Genomic DNA, 14,392 nt, shown 5'->3' with positions numbered 1-14,392 from the left:
GAACGAGAAGGAGAGATGCAGAGTGTATGCACAAGGAAACAAATGAAGGGAGGGGGGATGGAGGGAGAAAAAGTGTATGTATTTGCAGCGCAGAATGAAACATGAGCAATCATACCAGCACCAAGCAACGGGTTCTATCAGAACTCCGCAAGTTAAGGGTGTTTGGGCGAGAGTAGCACTAGGATGGGTGACCTACTGCGAAATCCTTATATTTCACCCATTTTCTTAGGAAGTCCTCGTGTTCCACCCATTTTTTTGCAGATGATTCTTTCGACGATACGCGCGACTTGAATTATGGTCCTCAGGTTTATTCGCAAATGTGAGTCACGGCACCGTAGCATTTTACTTTATATTAGAAGGAGCACGGGAGGTGCAGTGCGCACGCACAAGGAAACAAATGACGGGAGGGGGAAGAAAGGAGAAGGAATTTATGTATTTGCAGCGCGAAATTAAACGTGTGCGATCATACCAGCACTAATGCACCGGATCCCGTCAGAACTCCGCAGTTAAGTGTGCTTTGGCGAGAGTAGTACTCGGATTGGTGACCTCTTGGGAAGTCCTCGTGTCGCACTAATTTTTTTTCAGACGGGTCGTTCGACGTTACGCGCGACTGGAACTACGGTCCGCTAGTTTATACGCAAATGTAAGTCAAGAAGCAGGGGCATTTTAATCTATATTAGAACGAGAAGGAGAGGTGCAGTGTGAACGCACAAGGAAACAATTGATGGGATGGGGAAGGAATGAGAAGGAGTGTATGTATTTTCAGCAAGAAATGAAACAGGTGCGATCATACCAGCACTAATGCAATGGATTCTATCAGAACTCCGTAGGTAAGGGTGCTTGGGCGAGAGTAGTACTAGCATGGGTTACCTCCTGCGAAGTCCTTATATTTCACCCATTTTCTTGTGAAGTCCTCGTGTTGCACCCATTTTTTTGCAGATGATTCTTTCGACGTTACGCGCGACTTGAATTATGGTCCTCAGGTTTATTAGCAAATGTGAGTCACGGCGCCGTGGCATTTTACTTGATATTAGAACGAGAACGGGAGGTGCAGTGCGCACGCACAAGGAAACAAATGACGGGAGGGGGAAGAAAGGGGAATGAGTTTATGTAATAGTAGCGCAAAATTAAACGGGTGCGATCATACCAGCACTATTGCACCGGATCCCATCAGAACTCCGCAGTTAAGTGTGCTTGGGCGAGATTAGTACTCGGATGGGTGACCTCATGAGAAGTCCTCGTGTCGCACCAAATTTTTTTCAGACGGGTCGTTCGACGTTACGCGCGTCTGGAACTAGGGTCCGCTGGTTAATACGCAAATGTGAGTCAATAAGCAAGGGCATTTTAATCGATATTAGAATGAGAATGAGAGGTGAAGTGTTAAGGCACAAGGATACAAATGACGGGAGGGGGAAGAAAGGAGAAGGAGTGTATGTATTTACAGCGCGAAATTAAACAGGTGCGATCATACCAGCACTAAAGCCCCAGATCCCATCAGAACTCCTAGTTAAGTGTGCTGGGGCGAGAGTAGTGCTCGGATGGGTGACCACTTGGGAAGCCCTCGTGTTGTACCTATTTTTTTTTGGATTGGTTGTTCGACGTTACGCGCGAATGGAATTATAAACCGCTGGTTCATTTGCAAAGGTGAGTCACGGTGCTGGGGCATATTACTTGATATTAGAACGAGAAAGAGAGATGCAAAGTACACCCACAAGGAAACAAATGACGGGAGGGGGGATGGGAGGAGAAAGAGTGTATGTATTTGCAGTGCAGAATGAAACATGAGGGATCATACCAGCACTAATGCAACGGATTCTATCAGAACTCCGCAGTTAAGGGTGCTTGGGCGAGAAAAGTACTCGGATGGGTGACCTCATGCAATGTCTTTATATTTCACCCATTTTCTTGGTAGGTCCTCGTGTTGAACCCATCTTTTTGCAGATGATTCTTTCGACTTTACGCGCGACTTGATTTATGGTCCGCAGGTTTATTCGTAAATGTGAGTCACGGCGCCCTGGCATTTTACTTGATATTAGAACGAGTAAGGGAGGTGCAGTGCGCACGCACATGGAAACAAATGACGGGAGGAGGAAGAAAAGAGAAGGAGTGTATGTATTTGAAGCGCAAAATTAAACAAGTGGCATCATACCAGCACTAATGCACTGGATCCCATCAGAACTCTGCAGTTAAGTGTGCTTGGGCGAGTGTAGTACTCGGATGGGTGACCTTTTGGGAAGTCCTCGTATCGCAACAATTTTTTTTCAGATGGGTCGTTCGACGTTACGCGCGACTAGAACTATGGTCCGCTGGTTTATACGCAAATGTGAGTTAAGAATCAGGGGCATTTTAATCGATATTAGAACGAGAAGGAGAGGTGCAGTGTGAACGCACAAGGAAACAAATGATGGGAGGGGGGGAGGGAAGAAAGAGTGTATGCGCGTAACGTCGAATGACCCGTCTGAAAAAAATTGGTGCGACACGAGGACTTCCCAGGAGGTCACCCATCCGAGTACTAATCTCGCCCAAGCACACTTCACTGCGGAGTTCTAATGGGATCCGGTGCATTAGTGCTGGTGTGATCGCACCTGTTTAATTGTTGCGATACGAGGACTTCCCAAGAGGTCACCCATCCGAGTACTACTCTCGCCCAAGCACACTTAACTGCAGAGTTCTGATGGGATCCCGTACATTATTGCTGGTATGATGCCACTTGTTTAATTTTGCGCTTCGAATACATACGCTCCTTCTCTTATCTTCCTCCTCCCGTCATTTGTTTCCATGTGCGTGCGCACTGCACCTCCCGTACTTTCGCCAAAGCACACTTAACTGCGGAGTTCTGATGGGATCCGGTGCATTTGTGCTGGTGTGACTGCACCTGTTTAATTTCGTGCTGAAAATACATACACTCTTTCTTCCCTCCCCCCCTCTCATCATTTGTTTCCTTGTGCGTTCACACTGCACCTCTCCTTCTCGTTCTCAAATCGAATAAAATGCCCCTGGTTCTTGTCTCACATTTGCGTATAAACCAGTGGACCATAGTTCCAATTGCGCGTAACGTCGAACGACCCGTCTGAAAAAAAATTGGTGCGACACAAGGAATTCCCAGGTGGTCACCCATCCGAGTACTACTCTCGCCCAAGCACGCTTAACTGCAGAGTTCTGATGGGATCCAGTGCATTAGTGCTGGTATGATCGCACCAATTTAATTTCGCACTGCAAATACATAAACTCTTTCTCCTTTCTTCCCCCTCCCGTCATTTGTTTCCTTGTGCGTGCGCACTGCACCTCCCGTGCTCGTTCTAATATCAAGTAAAATGCCACGGCGCCGTGACTCACATTTGCGAATAAACCTGCGGACCATAAATCAAGTCGCGCGTATCGTCGAAAGAATCATCTGCAAAAAAATAGGTACAACACGAGGACTTCCTAAGAAAATGGGTGAAATATAAGGACTTCGCAGGAAGTCACCCATCCTAGTGCTACTCTCGCCCAAGCACCCTTAACTTGCGGAGTTCTGATAGAATCCGCTGCACTAGTACTGGTATGATCCCTCAAGTTTCATTCTGCACTGCAAATACATACACTCTTTCTCCTCCCATCCCCCCTCCCGTCATTTGTTTCCTTCTGCGTGCACTCTGCATCTCTCTTTCTCGTTCTAATATCAAGTAATATGCCCCGGCACCGTGACTCACCTTTGCAAATGAACCAGCGGTTTATAATTCCATTCGCGCGTAACGTCGAACAACCCATCCAAAAAAAAAATAGGTGCAACACAAGGGCTTCTCAGGTGGTGACCCATCCGAGTACTACTCTCGCCCAAGCACACTTAACTGCGGAGTTCTGATGGGATCCGGACCTTTAGTGCTGGTATGATCGCACCTGTTTAGTTTCGTGCTGCAAATACATACACTCCTTCTCATTTCTTCCCCCTCCCGTCATTTGTTTCCTTGTGCGTTCACACTTCACCTCTCATTCTCGTTCTAATATCGATTAAAATGCCCCTGCTTCTTGACTCACATTTGCGTATAAACCAGCGGACCCTAGTTCCAGACGCGCGTAACGTCGAAGGACCCGTTTGAAAAAAAATTGGTTCGACACGAGGACTTCCCAAGAGGTCACCCATCCGAGTACTAATCTCGCCCAAGCAGACTTCACTGCGGAGTTCTGATGGGATCCGGTGCATTAGTGCTGGTATGATCGCACCTGTTTAATTTTGCGCTGCAAATACATAAACTCATTCCCCTTTCTTCCCCCTCCCGTCATTTGTTTCCTTGTGCGTGCGCACTGCACCTCCCGTTCTCGTTCTAATATCAAGTAAAATGCTACAGCTCCGTGACTCACATTTGCGAATAAACCTGAGGACCATAATTCAAGTCGCGCGTAACGTCGAAAGAATCATCTGCAAAAAAATGGGTGCAACACGAGGACTTCACAAGAAAATGGGTGAAATATAAGGACTTTGCTGGAGGTAACCCATGCTAGTACTACTCTCGCCCAAGCACCCTTACCTACGGAGTTCTGATAGAATCCGTTGCATTAGTGCTGGTATGATCGCACCTGTTTCATTTCGTGCTGAAAATACATACACTCCTTCTCCTTTCTTCCCCCTCCCGTCATTTGTTTCCTTGTACGTGCGCACTGCACCTCTCGTTCTCGTTCAAATATCTAGTAAAATGTCACGGCGCCATGACTAACAATTGCGAACAAATCTGTGGACCATAATTAAAGCCGCGCGTAACGTCGAATGGCACATCTGAAAAAAAGAAAATGGGTGCAACATGGGAACTTCCCAGGAGGTAACCCATCATTGTACTACTTTCGCCAAAGCACACTTAACTGCGGAGTTTTGATGAGATCCGGTGCATTTGTTCTTGTGTGACCGCACCTGTTTAATTTCGTGCTGAAAATACATACACTCCTTTTTCCCTCTCCCCCTCCCATCATTTGTTTTCTTGTGCGTTCACACTGCACCTCTCCTTTTCGTTCTAATATCGATTAAAATACCCCTTATTCTTGACTCACATTTGCGTATAAACCAGCGGACCATAGTTCGAGTCGCGCGTAACGTCGAACGACCCGTCTGAAAAAAAATTGGTGCAACACAAGGACTTCACAGGTGGTCACCCATTCGAGTACTACTCTCTCCCAAGCACACTTAACTGCGGAGTTCTGATGGGATTCAGTGCATTAGTGCTGGTATGATCGCACCCGTTTAATTTTGCGCTGCAAATACATAAACTCCTTCTCCTTTCTTTCCCCTCCCGTCATTTGTTTCCTTGTGCGTGCGAACTGCACCTCCCGTGCTCGTTCTAATATCAAGTAAAATACTACGGTGCCGTGACTCACATTTGCGAATAGACCTGAGGACCATAATTCAAGTCGCGCATAACATCGAAAGAATCATCTGCAAAAAAATGGGTGTAACACGAGAACTTCACAAGAAAATGGGTGAAATATAAGGACTTCGAAGGAGGTAACCCATGCTAGTACTACTCTCGCCCAAGCACCCTTACCTACGGAGTTTTGATAGAATCCGTTGCATTAGTGCTGGTATGATCGCACCTGTTTCATTTCGTGTTGAAAATACATACACTCCTTCTCCTTCCCTCCCCCTCCCATCAATTGTTTCCTTATGCGTTCACACTGCACCTCTCCTTCTCGTTCTAATATCGATTAAAATGCCCCTGCTTCTTGACTCACATTTGCGTATAAACCAGCGGACCCCAGTTCCAGTCGCGCATTATGTCGAACGACCCGTCTGAAAAAAAATTGGTGCGACACGAGGACTTCCCAAGAGGTCACCCATCCGAGTACTACTCTCGCCCAAGCACACTTAACTGGGGAGTTCTGATGGGATCCGGTGCATGAGTGCTGGTATGATCGCACCCGTTTAATTCCGCGCTGCAAATACATAAACGCCTTCTCCTTTCTTCCCCCTCCCGTCATTTGTTTCCTTGTGCGTGCGCACTGCACCTCTCGTTCTCGTTCAAATATCAGGTAAAATGCCACGGCGCCGTGACTCACATTTGCGAATAAATCTGCGGACCATAATTAAAGTCGCGCGTAACGTCGAACGGCACATCTGAAAAAAAGAAAATGGGTGCAACACGAGAACCTCCCAGGAGGTACCCCATCATTGTACTACTTTCGCGAAAGCACACTTAACTGCGGAGTTCTGATGGGATCCGGTGCATTTGTGCTGGTGTGACCGCACCTGTTTAATTTCGTGTTGAAAATACATACACTCCTTCTTCCCTCCCCCCCTTCCATCATTTATTTCCTTGTGCGTTCACACTGCACCTCTCCTTCTCGTTCTAATATCGATTAAAATGCCCCTGATTCTTGACTCATATTTGCGTATAAACCAGCGGACCATAGTTCCAGTCGCGCGTAACATCGAACGACCCATCTGAAAAAAAATTGTTGCGATACGAGGACTTCCCAAGAGGTCACCCATCCGAGTACTACTCTCGCCCAAACACACTTAACTGCGGAGTTCTGATGGGATCCGGTGCATTAGTGCTGGTATGATCGCACCCGTTTCATTTCGCGCTGCAAATACATAAACTCCTTCTCCTTTCTTCCCCCTCCCGTCATTTGTTTCCTTGTGCGTGCGCACTGCACCTCTCGTTCTCGTTCAAATATCAGGTAAAATGCCACGGCGCTGTGACTCACATTTGCGAATAAATCTGCGGACCATAATTAAAGTTGCGCGTAACGTCGAACGGCACATCTGAAAAAAAGAAAATGGGTGCAACACGAGAACCTCCTAGGAGGTACCCCATCATTGTACTACTTTCGCGAAAGCACACTTAACTGCGGAGTTCTGATGGGATCCGGTGCATTTGTGCTGGTGTGACCGCACCTGTTTAATTTCGTGTTGAAAATACATACACTCCTTCTTCCCTCCCCCCCTTCCATCATTTGTTTCCTTGTGCGTTCACACTGCACCTCTCCTTCTCGTTCTAATATCGATTAAAATGCCCCTGATTCTTGACTCATATTTGCGTATAAACCAGCGGACCATAGTTCCAGTCGCGCGTAACATCGAACGACCCATCTGAAAAAAAATTGTTGCGATACGAGGACTTCCCAAGAGGTCACCCATCCGAGTACTACTCTCGTCCAAACACACTTAACTGCGGAGTTCTGATGGGATCCGGTGCATTAGTGCTGGTATGATCACACCCGTTTCATTTCGCGCTGCAAATACATAAATTCCTTCTCCTTTCTTCCCCCTCCCGTCATTTGTTTCCTTGTGCGTGCGCACTGCACCTCTCGTTCTCGTTCAAATATCAAGTAAAATGCCACGGCGCCATGACTTACATTTGCGAATAAATCTGCGGACCATAATTAAAGTTGCGCGTAATGTCGAACGGCACATCTGAAAAAAAGAAAATGGGTGTAACACGAGAACTTCCCAGGAGGTAACCCATCATTGTACTACTTTCACCAAAGCACAATTAACTGCGGAGTTCTGATGGGATCCGGTGCATTTGTGCTGGTGTGACCGCACCTGTTTAATTTCGTGCTGAAAATACATACACTCCTTCTTCCCTCCCCCCCTCCCATCATTTGTTTCCTTGTGCGTTCACACTGCACCTCTCCTTCTCGTTCTAAAATCGATTAAAATGCCCCTGATTCTTGACTCAAATTTGCGTATAAACCAGCGGACCATAGTTCCAGTCGCGCGTAACGTCGAACGACCCATCTGAAAAAAAATTGTTGCGATACGAGGACTTCTCAAGAGGTCACCCATCCGAGTACTACTCTCGCCCAAGCACACTTAACTGCAGAGTTCTGATGGAATCCAGTGCATTAGTGCTGGTATGATGCCACTTGTTTAATTTTGCGCTTCAAATACATACACTCCTTCTCTTTTCTTCCTCCTCTCGTCTTTTGTTTCGTTGTGCGTGCGCACTGCACCTCCCCTACTCGTTCTAATATCAAGTAAAATGCCATGGTGCTGTGACTCACATTTGCAAATAAACCTGCGGACCATAAATCAAGTCGCGCGTAACGTCGAAAGAATCATCTACAAAAAGATGGGAGCAACACGAGGACCTCCCAAGAAAATGGGTGCAACACGAGGCCTTCCCAAGTGGTCACCCATCCGAAGTACTACTCTCGCCCAAGCACCCTTAACTGTGGAGTTCTGATAGAATCTGTTGCATTAGTGCTGGTATGATCCCTCATGTTTCATTGTACACTGCAAATACATACACTCTTTCTCCTTCCATCCCTCCTCCCGTCATTTGTTTCCTTGTGCGTGCACTCTTCATCTCTCTTTCTCGTTCTAATATCAAGTAATATGCCCCGGCACCGTGACTCACCTTTGCAAATGAACCAGCGGTTTATAATTCCATTCGCGCGTAACGTCGAACAACCCATCCGAAAAAAAATAGGTGCAACACGAGGGCTTCCCAAGTGGTCACCCATCCGAGTACTACCCTCGCCCAAGCACACTTAACTACGGGGTTCTGATGGGATACGGAGCTTTAGTGCTGGTATGATCGCACCTGTTTAATTTCGCGCTGAAAATACATACACTCCTTCTCCATTCTTCCCCCTCCCGTCATTTGTTTCCTTGTGCGTTCACACTTCACCTCTCATTCTCATTCTAATATCGATTAAAATGCCCCTGTTTCTTGACTCACATTTGCGTATAAACCAGCGGACCCTAGTTCCAGATGCGCGTAACGTCGAACGACCCGTCTGAAAAAAAATTGGTGCGACACGAGGACTTCCCAGGAGGTCACCCATCCGAGTACTAATCTCGCCCAAGCACACTTCACTGCGGAGTTCTGATGGGATCCGGTGTATTAGTGCTGGTATGATCGAACCTGTTTAATTTTGCGCTTCAAATACATAAACTCATTCCCCTTTCATCCCCCTCCCGTCATTTGTTTCCTTGTGCGTGTGCACTGCACCTCCCGTTCTAGTTCTAATATCAAGTAAAATGCTACAGCGCCGTGACTCACATTTGCGAATAAACCTGAGGACCATAATACAAGTCGCGCGTAACGTCGAAAGAATCATCTGTAAAAAAATAGGTGCAACACGAGTACTTCACAAGAAAATAGGTCAAATATAAGGACTTCGTAGGAGGTAACCCATGCTAGTACTACTCTCGCCTAAGCACCCTTACCTACGGATTTCTGATAGAATCCGTTGCATTAGTGCTGGTATGATCGCACCTGTTTCATTTCGCGCTGCAAATACATAAACTCCTTATCCTTTCTTCCCCCTCTCGTTATTTGTTTCCTTGTGCATGCGCACTGAACCTCCCGTTCTCATTTTAATATCAAGTAAAATGGTACAGCGCCGTGACTCACATTTGCGAATAAATCTACGGACCATAATTAAAGTCGCGCATAACGTCGAATGGCACATCTGAAAAAAAGAAAATGGGTGCAACACGAGAACTTCCCAGGAGGTAACCCATCATTGTACTACTTTCGCCAAAGCACACTTCACTGCGGAGTTCTGATGGGATCCGGTGCATTTGTGCTGGTGTGACCGCACCTGTTTAATTTCGTTCTGAAAATACATACACTCCTTCTTCCCTCCCCCCCTTCCATCATTTGTTTCCTTGTGCATTCACACTGCACCTCTCCTTCTCGTTCTAATATCAATTAAAATGCCCCTGATTCTTGACTCACATTTGCGTATAAGCCAGCGGACCATAGTTCCAGTTGCGCGTAACGTCGAACGACCCATCTAAAAAAAAAATTGTTGCGATAGAAGGACTTCCCAAGAGACCACCCATCCGAGTATTAATCTCGCCCAAGTACACTTAACTGCAGAGTTTTGATGGGATCTAGTGCATTAGTGCAGGTATGATGCCACTTGTTTAATTTTGCGCTTCAAATACATACACTCTTTCTCTTTTCTTCCTCCTCCCGTCATTTGTTTCCTTGTGCGTGCGCACTGCACCTCCCGTACTTGTTTTAATATCAAGTAAAATTCCACGGCACCGTGACTCATATTTGCGAATAAACCTGCGGACCATAAATCAAGTCACGCGTAACGTCGAACGACACATCTGAAAAAAGGAAAATGGGTGAAACACGAGAACTTCCCAGGAGGTAACCCATCATTGTACTACTTTCGCCAAAGCAAACTTAACTGCAGAGTTCTGATGGGATCCAATGCATTAGTGCTGGTATGATGCCACTTGTTTAATTTTGCGCTTCAAATACATACACTCCTTCTCTTTTCTTCCTCCTCCCGTCATTTGTTTCCTTGTGCGTGCGCATTGCACCTCCCGTACTCGTTCTAATATCAAGTAAAATGCCACGGCGCCGTGACTCACATTTGCGAATAAACCTGCAGACCATAAATCAAGTCGCGCGTAACGTCGAAAGAATCATCTGCAAAAAGATGGGTGCAACACGAGGACCTCCCAAGAAAATGGGTGAAATATAAGGACTTCGCAGAAGGTCACCCATCCGAGTACTTTTCTCGCCCAAGCACCCTTAACTGCGGAGGTCTGATAGAATCCGTTGCATTAGTGCTGGTATGATCCCTCATGTTTCATTCTGCACTGCAAATACATACACTCTTTCTCCTCCCATCCCCCCTCCCGTCATTTGTTTCCTTGTGCGTGCACTCTGCATTTCTCTTTCTCGTTCTAATATCAAGTAATATGCCCCGGCACCGTGACTCATCTTTGCAAATGAACCAGCGGTTTATAATTCTATTCGCGCGTAACGTCGAGCAACCCATCCAAAAAAAAATCGGTGCAACACGAGGGCTTCCCAAGTGGTCACCCATCCGAGAACTATGATCGCATCTGTTTACTTTCGCGCTGCAAATACATACACTCCTTCTCCTTTCTTCCCCCTCCAGTCATTTGTTTCCTTGTGCGTTCACACTTCACCTCTCATTCTCGTTCTAATATCGATTAAAATGCCCCTGCTTCTTGACTCACATTTGCGTATAAACCAGCGGACCCGTCGAACGACCCGTCTGAAAAAAAATTGGTGCGACACGAGGACTTCCCAGGAGGTCACCCATCCGAGTACTAATCTCGCCCAAGCACACTTCACTACGGAGTTCTGATGGGATCCGGTGCATTAGTGCTGGTATGATAGCACCTGTTTAATTTCGCGCTGCAAATACATAAACTCATTCCCCTTTCTTCCCCCTCCCGTCATTTGTTTCCTTGTGCGTGCGCACTGCACCTCCCGCTCTCGTTCTAATATAAAGTAAAATGCTACAGCGCCGTAACTCTTATTTGCGAATAAACCTGAGGACCATAATTCAAGTCGCGCGTAACGTCGAAAGAATCATCTACAAAAAAATGGGTGCAACGCGAGGACTTCACAAGAAAATGGGTGAAATATAAGGACTTTGCTGGAGGTAACCCATGCTAGTACTACTCTCGCCCAAGCACCCTTACCTACGGAGTTCTGATAGAATCCGTTGCATTAGTGCTGGTATGATCACACCTGTTTCATTTCGCGCTGCAAATACATAAACTCCTTCTCCTTTCTTCTCCCTCCCGTTATTTGTTTCCTTGTGCGTGCGCACTGAACCTCCCGTTCTCGTTTTAATATCAAGTAAAATGGTACAGCGCCGTGACTCACATTTGCGAATAAACCTGAGGACCATAATTCAAGTCGCGCGTAACGTCGAAAGAATCATCTGCAAAAAAATGGGTGCAACACGAGGACTTCACAAGAAAATGGATGAAATATAAGGACTTCCCAAGAGGTAACCCATGCTAGTACTACTCTCGCCCAAACACCCTTACCTACGGAGTTCTGATAGAATCCGTTGCATTAGTGCTGGTATGATCGTACCTGTTTCATTTCGCGCTGCAAATACATAAACTCCTTCTCCTTTCTTCCCCTTCCCGTGATTTTTTTCCTTGTGCGTGCGCACTGCACCTCTCGTTCTCGTTCAAATATCAAGTAAAATGTCACGGCGCCGTGACTCACATTTGCGAATAAATTTACGGACCATAATTAAAGTCGCACGTAACGTCGAACGGCACATCTGAAAAAAAGAAAATGGGTGCAACACGAGAACTTCCCAGGAGGTAACCCATCATTATACTACTTTCGCCAAAGCAGACTTAACTGCGGAGTTCTGATGGGATCCGGTGCATTTGTGCTGGTGTGACCGCACCTGTTTAATTTCGTGCTGAAAATACATACACTATTTCTTCCCTCCCCCCCTCCCATCATTTGTTTCCTTGTGCGTTCACACTGCACCTCTCATTCTCGTTCTAATATCGATTAAAATGCCCCTGATTCTTGACTCACATTTGCGTATAAACCAGCGGACCATAGTTCCAGTCACGCGTAACGTCGAACGACCCGTCTGAAAAAAAATTTGTGCGACACGAGTACTTCCCAGGTGGTCACCCATTCGAGTACTACTCTCGCCCAAGCACACTTAACTGCAGAGTTCTGATGGGATCCAGTGCATTAGTGCTGGTATGATGCCACTTGTTTAATTTTGCGCTTTAAATACATACACTCCTTCTCTTTTCTTCCTCCTCCCGTCATTTGTTTCCTTGTGCGTGCGAACTGCACCTCCCATCCTCGTTCTAATATCAAGTAAAATGCCACGGCGCCGTGACTCACATTTGCGAATAAACCTGCGGACCATAAATCAAGTCGCGCGTAACGTCGAAAGAATCATTTGCAAAAAGATGGGTGCAACACGAGGACCTCCCAAGAAAATGGGTGAAATATAAGGACTTCGCAGGAGGTCACCCATCCAAGTACTTTTCTCGCCCAAGCACCCTTAACTGCGGAGTTCTGATAGAATCCGTTGTATTAGTGCTGGTATGATCCCTCATGTTTCATTCTGCACTGCAAATACATACACTCTTTCTCCTCCCATCCCCCCTCCCGTCATTTGTTTCCCTGTTCGTGCACTCTGCATCTCTCTTTTTCGTTCTAATATCAAGTAATATGCCCCGGCACCGTGACTCACCTTTGCAAATGAACCAGCGGTTTATAATTCCATTCGCGCGTAACGTCGAACAACCCATCTGAGAAAAAAAAGGTGCAACACGAGGGCTTCCCAAATGGTCACCCATCCGAGTACTACTCTCGCCCAAGCACACCTAACTGCGGAGTTCTGATGGGATCCGGGGCTTTAGTGCTGGTATGATCGCACCTATTTAATTCCGCGCTGCAAATACATACACTCCTTCTCCTTTCTTCCCCCTCCATCATTTGTTTCCTTGTGCGTTCACACTTCATCTCTCCTTCTCGTTCTAATATTGATTAAAATGCCCCTACTTCTTGACTCATATTTGCGTATAAACCAGCGGACCCTAGTTCCAGACGCGCGTAACGTCGAACGACCCGTCTGAAAAAAAATTGGTGCGACACGAGGATTTCCGAGGAGGTCACCCATCCGAGTACTAATATCGCCCAAGCACACTTCACTGCGGAGTTCTGATGGGATCAGGTGCATTAGTGCTGGTGTGATAGCACCTGTTTAATTTCGCGCTGCAAATACATAAACTCATTCCCCTTTCTTCCACCTCCCGTCATTTGTTTCCTTGTGCGTGCGCACTGCACCTCCCGTTCTCGTTCTAATATCAAGTAAAATGCTACAGCGCCGTGACTCACATTTGCGAATAAACCTGAGGACCATAATTCAAGTATCGCGTAACGTCGAAAGAATCATCTGCAAAAAATTGGGTGCAACACGAGAACTTCACAAGAAAATGGGTGAAATATAAAGACTTCGCAGGAGGTAACCCTTGCTAGTACTACTCTCACCCAAGCACCCTTACCTACGGAGTTCTGATAGAATCCATTGCATTAGTGTGGTATGATCGCACCTGTTTCATTTCGCGCTGAAAATACATACACTCCTTCTCCTTCCCTCCCCCTCCCATCAATTGTTTCCTTGTGCGTTCACACTGCACCTCTCCTTCTCGTTCTAATATCGATTAAAATGCCCCTGCTTCTTGACTCACATTTGCGTATAAACCAGTGGACCCTAGTTCCAGTCGCGCGTAACGTCGTACGACTCGTATAAAAAAAAAATTAGTGCGACACGAGAACTTCCCAGGAGGTCACCCATCCGAGTACTACTCTCGCCCAAGCACACTTAGCTGTGGAGTTCTGATGGGATTCGGTGCATTAGTGCTGGTATGATCGCACCTATTTAATTTCGCGCTGCAAATAGATAAACTCCTTCCCCTTTCTTCCCCCTCCCGTCATTTGTTTCCTTATGCGTGCGCACTGCACCTCTCGTTCTCGTTCAAATATCAAGTAAAATGTCACAGCGCCGTGACTCACATTTGCGAATAAATCTGCGGACCATAATTAAAGTCGCGCGTAACGTCGAACGGCACATCTGAAAAAAAGAAAATGGGTGCAACACGAGAACTTCCCAGGAGGTAACCCATCATTGT

General features: G+C 46.5%; 5 non-coding genes and 23 pseudogenes across 5 annotated transcripts; 4 read left to right on the top strand and 24 right to left on the bottom strand.

Moving 5' to 3' along the window:
- The first annotated feature begins 455 nt into the window (after positions 1-455).
- LOC148261445 (5S ribosomal RNA) lies at positions 456-574 on the top strand (annotated as a pseudogene).
- Positions 575-1,133: 559 nt separating this feature from the next.
- Positions 1,134-1,252, top strand: LOC148261444 (5S ribosomal RNA). Its single transcript, XR_015821097.1, has one exon. It is a non-coding gene; the product is annotated as a 5S ribosomal RNA (ribosomal RNA).
- Positions 1,253-1,457: 205 nt separating this feature from the next.
- Positions 1,458-1,575, top strand: LOC148261443 (5S ribosomal RNA; annotated as a pseudogene).
- Positions 1,576-2,136: 561 nt separating this feature from the next.
- LOC148261442 (5S ribosomal RNA) lies at positions 2,137-2,254 on the top strand (annotated as a pseudogene).
- A 214-nt stretch (positions 2,255-2,468) lies between these two features.
- Positions 2,469-2,587, bottom strand: LOC148261441 (5S ribosomal RNA). Its single transcript, XR_015820427.1, has one exon. It is a non-coding gene; the product is annotated as a 5S ribosomal RNA (ribosomal RNA).
- A 6-nt stretch (positions 2,588-2,593) lies between these two features.
- LOC148261440 (5S ribosomal RNA) lies at positions 2,594-2,711 on the bottom strand (annotated as a pseudogene).
- Positions 2,712-3,081: 370 nt separating this feature from the next.
- LOC148261439 (5S ribosomal RNA) lies at positions 3,082-3,200 on the bottom strand. The gene has a single exon (XR_015821020.1). It is a non-coding gene; the product is annotated as a 5S ribosomal RNA (ribosomal RNA).
- Positions 3,201-3,762: 562 nt separating this feature from the next.
- On the bottom strand, positions 3,763-3,881 carry LOC148261438 (5S ribosomal RNA; annotated as a pseudogene).
- A 205-nt stretch (positions 3,882-4,086) lies between these two features.
- LOC148261437 (5S ribosomal RNA) lies at positions 4,087-4,205 on the bottom strand (annotated as a pseudogene).
- Positions 4,206-4,768: 563 nt separating this feature from the next.
- On the bottom strand, positions 4,769-4,887 carry LOC148261436 (5S ribosomal RNA; annotated as a pseudogene).
- A 204-nt stretch (positions 4,888-5,091) lies between these two features.
- LOC148261435 (5S ribosomal RNA) lies at positions 5,092-5,210 on the bottom strand (annotated as a pseudogene).
- A 559-nt stretch (positions 5,211-5,769) lies between these two features.
- On the bottom strand, positions 5,770-5,888 carry LOC148261434 (5S ribosomal RNA; annotated as a pseudogene).
- A 209-nt stretch (positions 5,889-6,097) lies between these two features.
- LOC148261433 (5S ribosomal RNA) lies at positions 6,098-6,216 on the bottom strand (annotated as a pseudogene).
- Positions 6,217-6,420: 204 nt separating this feature from the next.
- LOC148261432 (5S ribosomal RNA) lies at positions 6,421-6,539 on the bottom strand. The gene has a single exon (XR_015820185.1). It is a non-coding gene; the product is annotated as a 5S ribosomal RNA (ribosomal RNA).
- Positions 6,540-6,748: 209 nt separating this feature from the next.
- LOC148261431 (5S ribosomal RNA) lies at positions 6,749-6,867 on the bottom strand (annotated as a pseudogene).
- A 204-nt stretch (positions 6,868-7,071) lies between these two features.
- Positions 7,072-7,190, bottom strand: LOC148261430 (5S ribosomal RNA; annotated as a pseudogene).
- A 209-nt stretch (positions 7,191-7,399) lies between these two features.
- LOC148261429 (5S ribosomal RNA) lies at positions 7,400-7,518 on the bottom strand (annotated as a pseudogene).
- Positions 7,519-7,722: 204 nt separating this feature from the next.
- Positions 7,723-7,840, bottom strand: LOC148261428 (5S ribosomal RNA; annotated as a pseudogene).
- A 562-nt stretch (positions 7,841-8,402) lies between these two features.
- Positions 8,403-8,521, bottom strand: LOC148261427 (5S ribosomal RNA; annotated as a pseudogene).
- Positions 8,522-8,726: 205 nt separating this feature from the next.
- Positions 8,727-8,845, bottom strand: LOC148261426 (5S ribosomal RNA; annotated as a pseudogene).
- A 563-nt stretch (positions 8,846-9,408) lies between these two features.
- On the bottom strand, positions 9,409-9,527 carry LOC148261425 (5S ribosomal RNA; annotated as a pseudogene).
- A 1,455-nt stretch (positions 9,528-10,982) lies between these two features.
- On the bottom strand, positions 10,983-11,101 carry LOC148261424 (5S ribosomal RNA; annotated as a pseudogene).
- Positions 11,102-12,018: 917 nt separating this feature from the next.
- LOC148261423 (5S ribosomal RNA) lies at positions 12,019-12,137 on the bottom strand (annotated as a pseudogene).
- A 204-nt stretch (positions 12,138-12,341) lies between these two features.
- Positions 12,342-12,460, bottom strand: LOC148261422 (5S ribosomal RNA; annotated as a pseudogene).
- Positions 12,461-12,695: 235 nt separating this feature from the next.
- On the bottom strand, positions 12,696-12,814 carry LOC148261421 (5S ribosomal RNA; annotated as a pseudogene).
- A 206-nt stretch (positions 12,815-13,020) lies between these two features.
- Positions 13,021-13,139, bottom strand: LOC148261420 (5S ribosomal RNA). The gene has a single exon (XR_015820220.1). It is a non-coding gene; the product is annotated as a 5S ribosomal RNA (ribosomal RNA).
- A 204-nt stretch (positions 13,140-13,343) lies between these two features.
- On the bottom strand, positions 13,344-13,462 carry LOC148261419 (5S ribosomal RNA; annotated as a pseudogene).
- A 559-nt stretch (positions 13,463-14,021) lies between these two features.
- LOC148261418 (5S ribosomal RNA) lies at positions 14,022-14,140 on the bottom strand (annotated as a pseudogene).
- Positions 14,141-14,392: the final 252 nt, after the last annotated feature.

This window comes from Carica papaya, chromosome 5 (genome assembly GCF_054855325.1).
Source record: "Carica papaya isolate Zhongbai chromosome 5, ASM5485532v1, whole genome shotgun sequence".
Classification (NCBI taxonomy): domain Eukaryota; kingdom Viridiplantae; phylum Streptophyta; class Magnoliopsida; order Brassicales; family Caricaceae; genus Carica; species Carica papaya.
Note: the sequence above shows the minus strand (reverse complement) of the source record. Positions and strands in the feature narration are given on the sequence as shown.